Raw genomic sequence first — 7867 nt, forward strand, 5'->3', positions numbered from 1 at the left:
TGTGTCTGTTTAATGTAAACTTGCATGGAGCTCGTTTGTCAGCCACTGACTGACTGAATGCTGAAACGTGGTCTGACGTTACATGCACCACCAGGGATAAGGCCTTGCCTATAAGCATTCCCCAGCTGGCAAAAACCGAACCTCCCTGCCTATTCCTCACCATGGAAGAACGGAACCTACCTTTTTTTTAAAAAAAGAAAGCCACAGCAGCAGCCAACTCGATTTTGGTAGGCCGCTGTCTCCCCCTTGTGTGCTGCATAAAAAATGCACTCCACTAAAAATAGCAATGATCCACGAAATAGAGCGTATGGAGAGAATGAGGCTTCCAGATGAGCCGTCAGGCTATGATAAATTGTATCACACCTGGGCGATATGGATAGATGCCCGGAGCTCACCCCTATTTACCAAGTGGTTACAGACAGGGACATGTGAGTAACACGTTTAAACCACAATCGTAAAGAGAAACAACAATTCCGGAGCCCGCCCCCCCCCCCCTTTTTGTTTTATTTTTTCTTTCTCCCGTGTCATAGATACCTACCCCCCCCTTACCCTCCCCTCATTCCCCTGTTTGTAGACCTTATAAAATATCACAGACAAACATGATATAGTTCAACTCGAAATTGATTTATTAAGTTTCATTGTCAAAGTTAATTTTACATTGCTTTGAGATAAGGCAAAAGTTTCCCCCCCTCCATGAAACCAATAAAACCTATATTGAATAAAATAAAAATGATGCAGTTACCGGTAGTTCTGCAGCTTCTTGGTGGAAATAAAGACCATCTCCCGTCTCCCAGCTGCAGCAGAGACTGACTGAAATGGCTGCCAAGCCCGGTATTAATGCTTCTAAATTGATGACATCACAAAGGAGTGACATCGTCAGCCTTCCAAACACCTGGCTCAATTGCATACAGTATGTATGTATGTATGCATGTATGTGAGTGAGTCTATCTATCTATCTATCTATCTATCTATCTATCTTTATTAATTATGTAGAATATAGATATGGATTATTTCTAAATTACAGATTTTGTAGATATAGATTAAAGATAGATTTAAGATTGTGTGTGTGTGTGTGTGTGTGTGTGTGTGTGTGTGTGTGTGTGTGTGTGTGTATATATAATGTATATATGTAAAAAAAAATATAAAATCTGTAGTTATGTATGTATGTATGTATGGCGGGCGGGCAAAAAAGGCCTGCTGTATGTTTTTAAGTTCTTCGGATGACCATGCCGCTCTAATATTCTCCTTACTAGGGTCTACTAATGCTGGCCCAGGGGAAGGCAATAAAGCCCTATGGGGCCGAAGCCAATTTCCCTTATTTTAGGTTAAAAGTTTCCATCCGTCCCCACTGGAAATGCGGCCGGCCGAAGAGATCCCTCCAACCGACCGACCGACGCACCTTCAGAGACAAACTAGTGCTTGCTTCTAGTGTCATCGCCGGCTTAACCATCCTTTGTAGGGAGCTGACGAGTCCTGCAGTAGCAGCAGCAGCAGGCTCTGCAAGCCTAGGATGCGTGAGCACGGTGCAAGAGGAAGGACTGAGGGTGTGAGGCTGGGCGCGGTTGAGAAGGCGTGGGGCGGGGCTATGGAAAGTTTTAATAGCTCTCCCAGCTGCCTGGGTGCATTGTGGGTGCGCCCAGAGTGCTGGCTGAGCGTGTTGCCTCAAGCCTTGGAAGTGGAGTTGGGCGGGCCGGGCTACAGGTGAAACCCATTTCGGGTTATCGCTTCTCGGCCTTTTGGCTAAGATCAAGTGTAGTATCTGTTCTTATCAGTTTAATATCTGATACGTCCCCTATCTGGGGACCATATATTAAATGGATTTTTAGAACAGGGAGCTGGAAAAAGAGCTTGCTCTGTCCACTCCACGCATTGACCTGGTATTGCAGTACCTCCAGGACCGGTGCACCCCCTTTCCTACAGCAGTTTCCAAAAGCAGAAAAACAAAACCGACGAGCAAGAGGTGCAGCGCAGCTGTGGCGGCGGCTGCTGCTACCACCCAAGCACTTTGATTGACACTCAGCCCGTCTGCTCGCAACATTGTATCCACTGAGCAGCTGCGTCTGCCAGAGTGTGCACAGCACAGGTACAACTGGAAGCAAAACACACACACACACACACACCAGTTCATATGGCAGCCGCACTCTATAGTTCGTACCTACCGCTGCGCTAATAGCCAAGTTGGAAACATCGGGCAGGCACAGCGTATCCTGGCAGCCTGCGTCTGTATGCTCCACGTATTCGGGTCATGGGTGTATGTGCAGGGGGCCCGGAGCCCTAGGGGGCCCATAAAGTCTCTCTTCCCCACATTGTAAACCAATGCTATCAATGACGCTTTATAGTTTGGGGGCCCAGTTCCAGACTTTGTACTGGGGCCCCGCAGCTTCAAGTTACACCTCCGGATCAGGATAATGCTAGGCCATTCCAACCAGCCTGTGTGTGTGACCTGCAGTCGCTGGTAGTCGAAAAGCGGCCGGCCCCGGATGCGCGCTTCAGAGTGGACAGACAGCAGCGGACCCCCAATCACACAGGCCCAAGGCTTGCTATGTAGCACGGAATACCTCATTGGACTGCAGCACTCCACGCGGGCTGAGATACACGCTCCACGTGGGATGGGCAGTATTCGTCCATGAAGATCCAGGCCAACGTTTAGAGATGGAGCAACACTCGGGGAGCAAAGAACTCCAACGAACGGACGCCTACTTTACAAGGATGTATTGCTTTATTCAATGCATGGACACAGAAACAGTTCAACCGCTCGATTACAGACCGCAGTCAATACAGTAAAGAAAGAAATGTGTCTGTTTAATGTAAACTTGCATGGAGCTCGTTTGTCAGCCACTGACTGACTGAATGCTGAAACGTGGTCTGACGTTACATGCACCACCAGGGATAAGGCCTTGCCTATAAGCATTCCCCAGCTGGCAAAAACCGAACCTCCCTGCCTATTCCTCACCATGGAAGAACGGAACCTACCTTTTTTTTAAAAAAAGAAAGCCACAGCAGCAGCCAACTCGATTTTGGTAGGCCGCTGTCTCCCCCTTGTGTGCTGCATAAAAAATGCACTCCACTAAAAATAGCAATGATCCACGAAATAGAGCGTATGGAGAGAATGAGGCTTCCAGATGAGCCGTCAGGCTATGATAAATTGTATCACACCTGGGCGATATGGATAGATGCCCGGAGCTCACCCCTATTTACCAAGTGGTTACAGACAGGGACATGTGAGTAACACGTTTAAACCACAATCGTAAAGAGAAACAACAATTCCGGAGCCCGCCCCCCCCCCCCTTTTTGTTTTATTTTTTCTTTCTCCCGTGTCATAGATACCTACCCCCCCCTTACCCTCCCCTCATTCCCCTGTTTGTAGACCTTATAAAATATCACAGACAAACATGATATAGTTCAACTCGAAATTGATTTATTAAGTTTCATTGTCAAAGTTAATTTTACATTGCTTTGAGATAAGGCAAAAGTTTCCCCCCCTCCATGAAACCAATAAAACCTATATTGAATAAAATAAAAATGATGCAGTTACCGGTAGTTCTGCAGCTTCTTGGTGGAAATAAAGACCATCTCCCGTCTCCCAGCTGCAGCAGAGACTGACTGAAATGGCTGCCAAGCCCGGTATTAATGCTTCTAAATTGATGACATCACAAAGGAGTGACATCGTCAGCCTTCCAAACACCTGGCTCAATTGCATACAGTATGTATGTATGTATGCATGTATGTGAGTGAGTCTATCTATCTATCTATCTATCTATCTATCTATCTATCTTTATTAATTATGTAGAATATAGATATGGATTATTTCTAAATTACAGATTTTGTAGATATAGATTAAAGATAGATTTAAGATTGTGTGTGTGTGTGTGTGTGTGTGTGTGTGTGTGTGTGTGTGTGTGTGTGTGTGTGTGTGTGTATATATAATGTATATATGTAAAAAAAAATATAAAATCTGTAGTTATGTATGTATGTATGTATGGCGGGCGGGCAAAAAAGGCCTGCTGTATGTTTTTAAGTTCTTCGGATGACCATGCCGCTCTAATATTCTCCTTACTAGGGTCTACTAATGCTGGCCCAGGGGAAGGCAATAAAGCCCTATGGGGCCGAAGCCAATTTCCCTTATTTTAGGTTAAAAGTTTCCATCCGTCCCCACTGGAAATGCGGCCGGCCGAAGAGATCCCTCCAACCGACCGACCGACGCACCTTCAGAGACAAACTAGTGCTTGCTTCTAGTGTCATCGCCGGCTTAACCATCCTTTGTAGGGAGCTGACGAGTCCTGCAGTAGCAGCAGCAGCAGGCTCTGCAAGCCTAGGATGCGTGAGCACGGTGCAAGAGGAAGGACTGAGGGTGTGAGGCTGGGCGCGGTTGAGAAGGCGTGGGGCGGGGCTATGGAAAGTTTTAATAGCTCTCCCAGCTGCCTGGGTGCATTGTGGGTGCGCCCAGAGTGCTGGCTGAGCGTGTTGCCTCAAGCCTTGGAAGTGGAGTTGGGCGGGCCGGGCTACAGGTGAAACCCATTTCGGGTTATCGCTTCTCGGCCTTTTGGCTAAGATCAAGTGTAGTATCTGTTCTTATCAGTTTAATATCTGATACGTCCCCTATCTGGGGACCATATATTAAATGGATTTTTAGAACAGGGAGCTGGAAAAAGAGCTTGCTCTGTCCACTCCACGCATTGACCTGGTATTGCAGTACCTCCAGGACCGGTGCACCCCCTTTCCTACAGCAGTTTCCAAAAGCAGAAAAACAAAACCGACGAGCAAGAGGTGCAGCGCAGCTGTGGCGGCGGCTGCTGCTACCACCCAAGCACTTTGATTGACACTCAGCCCGTCTGCTCGCAACATTGTATCCACTGAGCAGCTGCGTCTGCCAGAGTGTGCACAGCACAGGTACAACTGGAAGCAAAACACACACACACACACACACCAGTTCATATGGCAGCCGCACTCTATAGTTCGTACCTACCGCTGCGCTAATAGCCAAGTTGGAAACATCGGGCAGGCACAGCGTATCCTGGCAGCCTGCGTCTGTATGCTCCACGTATTCGGGTCATGGGTGTATGTGCAGGGGGCCCGGAGCCCTAGGGGGCCCATAAAGTCTCTCTTCCCCACATTGTAAACCAATGCTATCAATGACGCTTTATAGTTTGGGGGCCCAGTTCCAGACTTTGTACTGGGGCCCCGCAGCTTCAAGTTACACCTCCGGATCAGGATAATGCTAGGCCATTCCAACCAGCCTGTGTGTGTGACCTGCAGTCGCTGGTAGTCGAAAAGCGGCCGGCCCCGGATGCGCGCTTCAGAGTGGACAGACAGCAGCGGACCCCCAATCACACAGGCCCAAGGCTTGCTATGTAGCACGGAATACCTCATTGGACTGCAGCACTCCACGCGGGCTGAGATACACGCTCCACGTGGGATGGGCAGTATTCGTCCATGAAGATCCAGGCCAACGTTTAGAGATGGAGCAACACTCGGGGAGCAAAGAACTCCAACGAACGGACGCCTACTTTACAAGGATGTATTGCTTTATTCAATGCATGGACACAGAAACAGTTCAACCGCTCGATTACAGACCGCAGTCAATACAGTAAAGAAAGAAATGTGTCTGTTTAATGTAAACTTGCATGGAGCTCGTTTGTCAGCCACTGACTGACTGAATGCTGAAACGTGGTCTGACGTTACATGCACCACCAGGGATAAGGCCTTGCCTATAAGCATTCCCCAGCTGGCAAAAACCGAACCTCCCTGCCTATTCCTCACCATGGAAGAACGGAACCTACCTTTTTTTTAAAAAAAGAAAGCCACAGCAGCAGCCAACTCGATTTTGGTAGGCCGCTGTCTCCCCCTTGTGTGCTGCATAAAAAATGCACTCCACTAAAAATAGCAATGATCCACGAAATAGAGCGTATGGAGAGAATGAGGCTTCCAGATGAGCCGTCAGGCTATGATAAATTGTATCACACCTGGGCGATATGGATAGATGCCCGGAGCTCACCCCTATTTACCAAGTGGTTACAGACAGGGACATGTGAGTAACACGTTTAAACCACAATCGTAAAGAGAAACAACAATTCCGGAGCCCGCCCCCCCCCCCCTTTTTGTTTTATTTTTTCTTTCTCCCGTGTCATAGATACCTACCCCCCCCTTACCCTCCCCTCATTCCCCTGTTTGTAGACCTTATAAAATATCACAGACAAACATGATATAGTTCAACTCGAAATTGATTTATTAAGTTTCATTGTCAAAGTTAATTTTACATTGCTTTGAGATAAGGCAAAAGTTTCCCCCCCTCCATGAAACCAATAAAACCTATATTGAATAAAATAAAAATGATGCAGTTACCGGTAGTTCTGCAGCTTCTTGGTGGAAATAAAGACCATCTCCCGTCTCCCAGCTGCAGCAGAGACTGACTGAAATGGCTGCCAAGCCCGGTATTAATGCTTCTAAATTGATGACATCACAAAGGAGTGACATCGTCAGCCTTCCAAACACCTGGCTCAATTGCATACAGTATGTATGTATGTATGCATGTATGTGAGTGAGTCTATCTATCTATCTATCTATCTATCTATCTATCTATCTTTATTAATTATGTAGAATATAGATATGGATTATTTCTAAATTACAGATTTTGTAGATATAGATTAAAGATAGATTTAAGATTGTGTGTGTGTGTGTGTGTGTGTGTGTGTGTGTGTGTGTGTGTGTGTGTGTGTGTGTGTGTGTATATATAATGTATATATGTAAAAAAAAATATAAAATCTGTAGTTATGTATGTATGTATGTATGGCGGGCGGGCAAAAAAGGCCTGCTGTATGTTTTTAAGTTCTTCGGATGACCATGCCGCTCTAATATTCTCCTTACTAGGGTCTACTAATGCTGGCCCAGGGGAAGGCAATAAAGCCCTATGGGGCCGAAGCCAATTTCCCTTATTTTAGGTTAAAAGTTTCCATCCGTCCCCACTGGAAATGCGGCCGGCCGAAGAGATCCCTCCAACCGACCGACCGACGCACCTTCAGAGACAAACTAGTGCTTGCTTCTAGTGTCATCGCCGGCTTAACCATCCTTTGTAGGGAGCTGACGAGTCCTGCAGTAGCAGCAGCAGCAGGCTCTGCAAGCCTAGGATGCGTGAGCACGGTGCAAGAGGAAGGACTGAGGGTGTGAGGCTGGGCGCGGTTGAGAAGGCGTGGGGCGGGGCTATGGAAAGTTTTAATAGCTCTCCCAGCTGCCTGGGTGCATTGTGGGTGCGCCCAGAGTGCTGGCTGAGCGTGTTGCCTCAAGCCTTGGAAGTGGAGTTGGGCGGGCCGGGCTACAGGTGAAACCCATTTCGGGTTATCGCTTCTCGGCCTTTTGGCTAAGATCAAGTGTAGTATCTGTTCTTATCAGTTTAATATCTGATACGTCCCCTATCTGGGGACCATATATTAAATGGATTTTTAGAACAGGGAGCTGGAAAAAGAGCTTGCTCTGTCCACTCCACGCATTGACCTGGTATTGCAGTACCTCCAGGACCGGTGCACCCCCTTTCCTACAGCAGTTTCCAAAAGCAGAAAAACAAAACCGACGAGCAAGAGGTGCAGCGCAGCTGTGGCGGCGGCTGCTGCTACCACCCAAGCACTTTGATTGACACTCAGCCCGTCTGCTCGCAACATTGTATCCACTGAGCAGCTGCGTCTGCCAGAGTGTGCACAGCACAGGTACAACTGGAAGCAAAACACACACACACACACACACCAGTTCATATGGCAGCCGCACTCTATAGTTCGTACCTACCGCTGCGCTAATAGCCAAGTTGGAAACATCGGGCAGGCACAGCGTATCCTGGCAGCCTGCGTCTGTATGCTCCACGTATTCGGGTCATGGGTGT

General features: G+C 47.6%; 3 non-coding genes across 3 annotated transcripts; all 3 read left to right on the plus strand.

Annotated features, from left to right (window-relative positions):
- Window positions 1-1720: 1720 nt before the first annotated feature.
- Window positions 1721-1911, plus strand: LOC136591012 (U2 spliceosomal RNA). Its single transcript, XR_010787863.1, has one exon. It is a non-coding gene; the product is annotated as a U2 spliceosomal RNA (small nuclear RNA).
- A 2616-nt stretch (window positions 1912-4527) lies between these two features.
- Window positions 4528-4718, plus strand: LOC136591013 (U2 spliceosomal RNA). Its single transcript, XR_010787864.1, has one exon. It is a non-coding gene; the product is annotated as a U2 spliceosomal RNA (small nuclear RNA).
- Window positions 4719-7334: 2616 nt separating this feature from the next.
- On the plus strand, window positions 7335-7525 carry LOC136591014 (U2 spliceosomal RNA). Its single transcript, XR_010787865.1, has one exon. It is a non-coding gene; the product is annotated as a U2 spliceosomal RNA (small nuclear RNA).
- Window positions 7526-7867: the final 342 nt, after the last annotated feature.

This window comes from Eleutherodactylus coqui, unplaced genomic scaffold, assembly GCF_035609145.1.
Source record: "Eleutherodactylus coqui strain aEleCoq1 unplaced genomic scaffold, aEleCoq1.hap1 HAP1_SCAFFOLD_678, whole genome shotgun sequence".
NCBI lineage: Eukaryota > Metazoa > Chordata > Amphibia > Anura > Eleutherodactylidae > Eleutherodactylus > Eleutherodactylus coqui.